The sequence below is a fragment of the Miscanthus floridulus genome, chromosome 15 (genome assembly GCF_019320115.1).
Source record: "Miscanthus floridulus cultivar M001 chromosome 15, ASM1932011v1, whole genome shotgun sequence".
Lineage (NCBI taxonomy): Eukaryota > Viridiplantae > Streptophyta > Magnoliopsida > Poales > Poaceae > Miscanthus > Miscanthus floridulus.
In genome coordinates, this window is record NC_089594.1 from 32,760,778 (window position 1) to 32,770,711 (window position 9,934).

Genomic DNA, 9,934 nt, shown 5'->3' on the forward strand with positions numbered 1-9,934 from the left:
GTACCTGCGGAGAGTTTGCTGGTAGTGAGCGGAGCAGATGACGGTCGTCTTGCGGGCCTCCTTGAGCAGGTCGATAGCGTCTTGCCGAGCCTCCGCGGCCTAGTCGCGGTCGAAAGCCTTCACTCTTAGGGCGCCGTGGTTGAGGTCAGAGGGTAGCACTACTTTAGCTTCGTAGGCTAGGAAGAAGGGTGTGAACCCTATGGATTGGTTTGGGGTCATTCTTAGGCTCTAGAGGATCGTTGGGACCTCTACAACCCATCGCCCGGCATACTTGTTGAGTCAGTCGAAGATGTGTGGCTTAATTCCTTGGAGGACCATGCCATTGGCACGTTTGACCTGACCGTTAGTACGTGGATGTCCGACTGAGGCCCAGTCGATCCTGATGCCGTATCCATCACTAAAGTCGAGGAACTTTTTCCTAGTGAAGTTAGTCCCGTGGTTAGTGATGATATAGTTAGGAACATCAAACCGGTAGATGATGTCGAGGAAGAATTTTTCTGCCTCTTTCGAGCGGATGTTGGTGATGGGCTTGGCCTCTATCCACTTGGTGAACTTGTCGACCGCTACGAGTAGGTGAGTGAAGCCGCCTGGGCCCTTTTTGACGGGTCCTACCATGTCGAGGCCCTAGACCGCGAACGACCAGGTGATGGGGATGGTTTGAAGCTCCTATGCTGGCAAATGAGTTTGCTGAACGTAGAATTGGCATCCCTCACACCTACGGACAACCTCCTTTGCATCTTGTAGTGTGGTGGGTCTGTAAAAACCTTGGCAAAAGGCTTTTCTGACCAGCGACCTTGGGGCCATGTGATGTCCGCAGATCCCGTTATGGACCTCGAGGAGGAGTTGCTTCCCCTAGTTGGTAGGGATGCACTTCATGAGCACCCCCGATGGACTCCATTTGTAGAGCTCGTTACCTAGCGTGATGAAGGTCTTGGTGCATCGAGCGATCCATCGGGCTTCAGTCCTTTTGGGTGGGAGAACCTCCTAGAGGAGGTAGCCCAGTAGCAGCGCTCGCCAATCGGTTTGATCGAGTGCCAACACGGCGACATCAGCGGGCAACATCATCATGGAGGCACTAGAGTCGGAGCCCCCGAGCAGAGCCCCTAGGCGCTAGCTTGGCATCAGGGTGTGTCTGGATCAGACTTTCTAGGATGTGGGTAGACGGCTTGTGGAGATAGTTGATGAAGATCCTGCTCGGAGACGGATCCTGCCTGGCGGCCAATTTATGCTAGGAAATCGGTGGCATTGTTGTCCTTTCGGGGGACGTGATGCAACTCGATCCCCTAGAATTTGTCCTCAAGCTTGCGCACCTACTGGTAGTATGCTGCCATGAGGGAGTTTTTGCAGGAGGACTCCTTCATGACTTAGTCAACGACTAACTTTGAGTCACCGCGGACGCAGAGTCACGTAGCGCCGAGCTTGATGGTGATACATAGCCTGTTGATGAGTGCCTCATATTCCATGACATTGTTTGAGGCCGAGAAATGGAGGTGAATGGTGTAGTGGAGCCTACTCCCTTCCGAGGAGACGAGAACCACTCCAGCCCTCGAGTCGGGCGCCATTACGGACCCATCGAAGTACATTGTCTAGTACTCGTGGGTGACATCCGGGGTCGGTAGCTGGACCTTCGTCCATTCGGCGACAAAGTCCACGAGAGTCTAAGACTCAATAGTAGTATGGGGGATATACCTGATGTCATGGCCCATGAGTTCGAGTGCCCACTTGGAGATCCATCCCATGGTGTCACAGTTGCGGACAATGTCCCCGAGCAGGTATGGAGTGACGACCGTGACTTTGTGGTCGGTGAAGTAGTGCAGGAGCTTCTAGGTCACCATCAGCATGGCATAGATGAGTTTCTACACCTAGGGGTACCAGACCTTGGGGTTGATGAGTACCTCCCTGATGAAGTATAAGGGTCACTGGACCTTAAGGTGGTGTCTTGGCTCCTCCCTTTTGATGACTAGGGCGGCGCTCACCACATGGTTGCTCGCTGCGATATAGAGGAGGAGGGGTTCTCCCTGTTCAGGAGCGACAAGGATTGGGGCCGACATTAGTGATTCTTTGAGGCTCTCTAGAGCCTGCTGAGCTTCCTCAGTCCAGATGAAGACATCCATCTTTTTGAGGAGCTTGTAGAGGGGCATCCCCCGTTCGTTGAGCCGGGAGATGAATCAGCTCAGGCTGGCCAGACAGCCGGTGAGCCTTTGTACGCCCTTGACATTGTGAATAGGGCCCATGTTGGAGATGGCCATGATCTTTTTAGGGTTGGCCTCGATGCCACGCTCGGACACAATGTATCCAAGCAGCTTCCCTTTTGAAACCCCGAAAACACATTTTTCGAGATTCAATTTGACGTTGAACCTTCGGAGGTTCACAAACATTTTGACCACAAGCTTGAGCCATTTTGACCACTATGTCATCAACATAGACGACAATTGTTGGTTTTGGCCGCTCGACTTGATCAGGCTGATCGAGTGGGTCGATTTGGCCGGTGAAGCATTGCTACATGCACCTTTGGTATTTGGCGCCAGTGTTCTTCAGATCGAAAGGCATGGTTATGTAACAGTATGAACCATACGGGGTGATGAATGAGGTTACGAGTTGATCAGACTCTTTCATCACAATCTGGTGATAGCCTGAGTAGGCATCCAAAAAGCAGAGGATCTCGCATCCCGAGGTAGAGTCGACTATCTGGTCTTTGCATGGCAAAGGAAAGTGATCCTTTGGACACGCTTTGTTGAGGCCAGTATAATCAACACACATTCTCCATTTCTCAGTCTTCTTTTTAACAAGAACAGTATTGGCAAGCCAGTCGGAGTGGAATACCTCTCTGATGAATCTGGCTGCTAGGAGTTTGGTGATCTCAACGCCTATGGCCCTGTGCCTCTCGTCGTCGAAGCGATGCAGGCGCTGCTTGCTGGGCTTTGAGCCCAGGATGAGGCATAGTGTGTGTTGGGCGACCTCCCATGGTATGCCTGGCATGTCAAAAGGCTTCCATGCGAAGACATCGCGATTGGCGCGCAGGAAGTCGACGAGCTCGCATTCCTATTTGGCCGGGAGCTAGGTCCCGATCTGCACCATCTTGATAGGGTCAGTGGGGTCGATTCCCACCACCTTGGTTTCCTCGAGTGGGTAGAAGGCCATCGAGGAGGTTGGTTTGTTGCAGTCTAGGACTGCTGGGGTCGATGACTCCCTGAGCCGAGGGAGCTCGGACAAGTTGATGACCGTGGTGGCGAGCTCGAAATGCTCGTGGTCGCACGTGAAGGCATGCGAGAAGGCGCTGCCCACGGTGATGATGCCATTCAGTCTTGACATCTTCAGCTTGAGGTAGGTGTAGTTGGGGATTGCCATGAATTTGGCTTAGCATGGCTGCCCCAAGATGGCATGGTAGGACCCTAGGAAGTCCACCACTTCGAAGGTGAGGACCTCAGAGTAGAAGTTGGCTCAGTTGCCAAACATGACTGGCAGGTCGATTTGCCCAAGCGGGTACGCCTACACTCCTGGGATCATGCCGCTGAAGGGAGAACCCGCTGGCTAGAGTTCTAACTAGGGGATGCGCATGGCGTCGAGGGTGTCGATGTAGTGGATGTTGAGGCCGCTGCTTCCATCCATCAGCACCTTGGTGAGGCACTTCTTGTGGACAATGGGGTCAATGATGAGCATGTAGCATCCTGGTCTAGCAACATGGGAGGGATGGTCCCTCTGATCGAAGGTGATCGGAGATTCCGACCAGCTAAGGAAGGAGGGGATGACCGTCTCGGCGGCACATGCCTCTCTATAGCGTACCTTGTGCTGGCACTTGGAGCAGATGGTGTTGGATCCCCAAAGATCATGATGCATTCCTCGGGGTCAAGGAAGCTGTCTCCATCCTTGCCCACTGCGCCTCCTTTCTTGGCTGCCACCTCTATGCCATCTCCTTCTTTCGGCCTATCGGCCTATCGCAGGAAACGTTTGAGGAGCTCATAGTCCTTGTAGAGGTGTTTGATGGGGTAGGCGTGGTTGGTACATGGGCTATCCATGAGCTTGTTGAACCGGTCAGGGAGGCCCTACTGGGGCTGCTTGCCCGTGTGATCAGCTGTGGCGACCAACGCAGTGTTGGCCAGTCGACACCGATCCTTTTTGTTCTTCTTGCCTCTCTATGTGGAGGGGCCCTCGTCTTGGTCCTCTCACTTGGCCTTGCCTTTGTCCTGGCCTCCATTGAAGACCGCCCCGACTGCCTCCTCACCGAAGGCATGGTTTGTGGCGACATCGAGCAGGTCGCGGGTGGTACGGGGCTTTAGGCAGCCAAGCTTGTGGATCAAGGACTCGTAGGTTGTCCTAGAAAGGAATGCGCTGATGACATCCGCATAGATGACATTAGGGAGGGAGTTGCATCATTGGGAGAACCTACAGATGTAATCCCATAGGGACTTGCTAGGCTCCTGCTGGCAGCTCTTGAGGTCCTAGGAGTTACCAGGGTGGACATATGTCCCCTAGAAATTTCTAACAAAGAACCTCTTGAGGTCTGCCCAGTCGTAGATGCTGTCGTGCGAGAGGAATTCGAGCCATGCCCAAACATGTTCCCCCACGTAGATGGGGAGATATTGAATGATGAAATGGTCATCATCCACCCCTCCGGCTTGGCAGGCGAGCCAAAAATCTTTGAGCCATATATTGGGGTTTGTCTCCCTAGTGTACTTGGCGATGTTGGTGGGCGGTTGGAAGCACTATGGGAATGGCGCTCTCTAGATGCGTCAGCCAAGGGCCCATGGTCCTAGGCCATTCGGGCTGGGACTCTGGTTGTCTGGTCAGCGACCATGCCTGGGGTGCATTTCACCGCTCCCCTCGATGGTTTGGCCAGGGCCCATGTCGCCTGCCCTCACCACCACCTGATGGACATTATCATCATGCCAGGGCTGATGCCGGTTGCTGATGACGCTGTGAGCATCTTAGTTCGGACCGAGCCATTCATGTACTGGCAGTTGGTGTGGAGTAGGCACTAGGTTAGACCACAGCATAGCTACGACCTCCTATGCCATGCTTGGTGGCTATAGCGGTGAGCGGATGGAGCGGTCCATCTGGTGCGTCCCCACTCCCCTGGTGGGGAGAGAGGCCACGAGTCGAAGTCATGATGTGGAGCTTTCCGCCTACTGAATGGTGATAGCTTCCACCAGCACCCGGAGGTTTCGGTGGACTGCCCGCTCCTGGGGTTCGATGGGCTCGAGAACGCCATGCAGAAGCATTGCCGCAGCAGCGATGTTCTGGTTAGCCTAAGCAAACTGTGGGGGGTCATTCCCCTCGTCCATGATGTCACACTGGACCTAGCAGGCATGACCCTAGGCACCACTCGCTAGGTTACACGCATGGGGTGCAACATGCTACACCGAGCACAACGGCGTAGGTGGCGGCTAGTTCTGTCGCCATTGTTGTAGCTCTTTGGCATGCTCTTGTGTGAGCGCGAGGGCCCCCGCATGAGGGTCAAGGGGGGTATGAGTCTGCAAGGAATCTGCTACCACCGATGGCTGTCCCGAAGCATCCACCATAGCACACTCCTAGGACAGATGGTGGCTCGGTGCCACATCGTCGATGCTGGAGCCATCACTCTCAACCTCGTCATCTATGAGTTTGTAGAAATAGGTGGAAGCATAGCTTGCCATCCCCATGAATTTGGATGTGAGAGGAGGCAACACCAGCGTCCTTTGGAGCCCCCAAGCGTATGCGTCCATGAGGGATGTGAGGCCATAGTGGAACCAGTCGTATGGTGGTTGCGGTGCGGACAATGTGGTCCCTCCAAATAATCAGCGGAAGATAGTAAATAGCGAGTAAATAACAGCATGTACATTACCCACAGTGGGGTTTGAGCAGAGCGTTTACTTGGAATGAAGCACAAGCACCTCATCATTGAAGTCATCGGGTGTCCTAGAGCCGATGGAGGGCGCCCCTCTGACAGGCACCAGAACAAGCGCCTCCTCGCGGAGTTGTACGCCGAGTCGGTCGGCGATGAAGTCTAGGCTTCCATAGAGGAAGGCCCAGGATGGCTTGAAGGCGGGAGGTCCCCGCATCCCAATAGGTGGGAGTGCGGGGAACTCTAGTGAGCCAAAGCGAGTCATATCGCTTGAGCCCGCCATGGTGAAGGTGGCAGAAAAGTGGGCCATCCGATGAGCAAAAGTGTGAGCATACAGCGTCTTCCCCACAGACGGCGCCAACTGTCGGTGCAGAAAATGACGAACTCGTAAATACTTGTAGTTTTGCCATACGTTTTGATCGGATGTGGCCTAGCACTCAATGACATAGGGTTTATACTAGTTCAGGCAATGTGCCCTACGTCTAGTTTGAGTCGGTCGGTGACTTTATTCCTGAGCCTAGGTGCTCAAAGTTTGTTGTGGGGTTACAAACGGAATGGAGAAAGATGGGGGGTACAAGAGGTCCGGTCAGACTCTGGTCTAGAGGGCCAAGAGTGATGGGAGCTCCGCTATGTACTAAGTGTTCGAACATTTGTTGTTTGTTGGGATCCTTGGTCGTTCTGATCGTGTGTGTTGTTCGAGTTGTTGTGGACTGATTCTCCTTGGCGAGGCCTTCTGGTCGGAGATTGGATTGCCCGTCTAGCCTACCGTTTAGGTATTTGGGTGGGCCTAGGAGTTGCGTATCATTTGCAACGTCGTCTGCTAGGCTGAGCCTTTGCTAGGAAGCCGGTCCATGAGGGACCCTGGGTTTATGAACCCGATAATGTACCAAAGTCCAAATCTTGATACATTTTGCTACTACCTGGATGGATAGACAACTTGGATGAATGAGCTTCATCTAAAATTTGATTCCTAAGTTCTTAGTCTTTTGGTACCACAAGTCGGTCCTCAAACCATAGCACACCTCTTTCATCCCTAAAATGCTTGGTTTCCTGTTCTTTCATCTTTCGCTTGATGTGGAACACACCCACATCTATCTTCTGTAGGTCTATGATTTTGCTCTCAAGTGAGCAACTGACAGTGATACTGTGCAGCACAACAGGATGTAACAAATTAAATCCATCTTCCAACAAGGCTTCTAAGGTGTTACAATGAGATTTCCGACTAAGTGCATCTGCTATCACCTATGCATGCTAGTTTTTCATTTCATCATTCTAACCTACAACTAGCATACACCACACAAGCATGGAATTTTAATTTAAAAGTTGTGCCATGCAAGCAAACATATGAAATGCACATACAAATACATCAATCAAGTTTATGAGCTTGCTTCCCCAACTTGTGTGCTCAAATTTCAATTGATCCCCTTACTTTCATATTTCTCCCCCTTTGTCATCTTTTCACTATCTTTGTGCATTGCTTCTCCCCCTTTGTCATCAATGACCATAAAGGTTCAATTTTGGATAGGTTAAGATTATCAATGTCAATCAATGGGGTGAGGATCATTTTCCCAAATTTGGTCTAATCTAGAACACTTGCCAAACATATTTAACTCGGTTTGATCCAAGGACAAGCTTCTTCACACCTTATTTCAAGGGTAATCTTGTACCATGTTGAGTTAAACACTTGTAGCTCATTTTCTAGATAAAACACTTGGTTCACAAGCCCACAAACATGTTATATGCTACCACTAGATCAAGTTAAACAGAGAAGTAATAGTGGTACCATACAATCATCAAATTCATTTGATTTTCATGAATGTGCCTATAAAATATGAGGAATGACTAGATGCACTAGACATGTCCTTAGCAATGGATGTATGCATGTCAATCAACTTTTACCTTGGTTTGCTCGAAGGAGAGACATGTCATATAAGTGGGGGGTGCATCAACACATATTTGAGAAATCCAATATGTTCAACTCATTCCTTAGCTTGCAAAACCTCTTCTCATCTAATGGCTTGGTGAATATGTTGGCAAGTTAATCTTCGGTGCCTACACTCTCAATTGAAATGTCCCCTTTTTGTTGATGATCTCTTATGAAATGGTGGCGGACATCAATGTGCTTTGTTCTTGTATGTTGAACCGGATTGTTGGTTAGCTTGATAGCACTCTCATTATCACATAGCAATGGCACTTTCTTGAACTTGATTCCAAAGTCATTCAAGGTGGTCTTCATCCAAAGAATTTGTGCACAACAACTACCAACGGATATGTATTCGGCTTCGGCGGTTGATAATGCAACACTATTTTGCTTCTTTGATGACCATGAAACAAGTGATTTTCCCAACAATTGGCATATATTCGAAGTGCTTTTCCTTTCAACCATGCATCCCGCATAATCAGAGTCTGAATATCCAACTAGCTCAAACTTTGCTCCTTTGGGATACCACAAACCAATATTTTGTATATACTTCAAGTATCTCAATATTCTCTTTGTAGCCTTCAAATGACATTCTCTTGGTGAGGCTTGAAATCTTGCACACATGCACACACTAAACATGACATCCGGCCTTGATGCGGTCACATAGAGTAGGGTTCCAATCATAGAGCGATACAACTTTTGATCCACCATGTCACCACTTGCATCACTATCCAAATTGCCATTTGTTCCCATTGGTGTACTTATGGCCTTTGCTTCATTCATGCCAAACTTCTTGAGCATGTCTTCGATGTACTTGCCTTGACTCGCAAATGTACTATTCTTCAATTTCTTGATTTGAAATCCAAGGAAATAACTTAACTCTCCAATCATGGACATCTCAAACTCATTAGCCATCATCTTCCTAAACTCTCCACAAAAATCTTGATTGAACATAGATTTGCAACACAAACAAGTCCTTGCCAATCTTCTTAGTGAAAAGAGTGATGTCAACCTTGCCCATAATGAACCCTTTTGAGAGTAGGAAGTCCCTTAACCTCTCATACCATGCTCTAGGTGCTTGCTTTGAGCCATACAATGCCTTCTTCAACTTGTACACATAGTTGGGCTTCTTGTCATCTTCAAAACTGGGAGGTTGCTCAACATATACTTTTTCACTGATGTAGCCTTTGAGAAATGCACTCTTGATATCCATTTGATAGAGCTTGATGTTGTGGGCACAAGCATAGGCTAACAAGATTCTAATTACTTCCAATCTAGCAACCGGGGTATATGTTTCTCCAAAGTCAAGACCTTCAACTTATGTATAACCTTGTGCTACCAATCTTACTTTGTTCCTTACTACTATCCCATCTTGATCTTGCTTATTTCTATAGACCCATTTGGTTCCAATCATATTGTGTCCCTTAGGCCTCTCAACTAGTTCCCACACTTGATTTCTAGTGAAGTTGTTCAATTCTTCCTACATAGCATTCACCCAATCAACATCCATCAATGTTTCTTCTATCTTCTTTGGTTCTATGGATGACACAAATGAGAAGTGCTCACAAAATGATGCTAATCTTGATCTTGTTTGTACACCTCTTGAGATATCACCAATTATGGTGTCCAATGGATTATCTCTTGCAATATGAGTTGGTTGGAGTATTAGAACATTGTTGCTTGCACTTGCTTGCTCATTTGGTTGAGATGATGTACTAGCCACTTGATCTCCTTCATTGTCATGAGAGCCACTTGAACTTGCTTGATTAGTGTTAACTTGCACATTTGAGTTAGAGAGCACTTGCACTTGATCATCTTCTTCATCAATCACTTGCCTAGGCCTTAATTCACCAACATCCATATTCTTCATGGCATTTGAAAGTATGCTTTGCTAGTGGTTGAGTATCCAAGCAAGAATCCTTCATCACATTTCTTGTCAAACTTACTCAATCTAGTGCCTTTCTTCAACATATAGCATTTGCAACCAAAAACCCAAAAATATGTAATGTTGGGCTTTCTACCATTCAAGAGCTCATATGGTGTCTTCTCTTTTTCAATGGGTGACAATACAATCGGTTGCTACAATAGCAAGCCTTGTTGATAGCTTTGGCCCAAAAGGATTGACTCACATTTTACTCACTAAGCATAGACCTTGTCATGTCAATAAGTGTTCTATTCTTCCTCTCAACAAG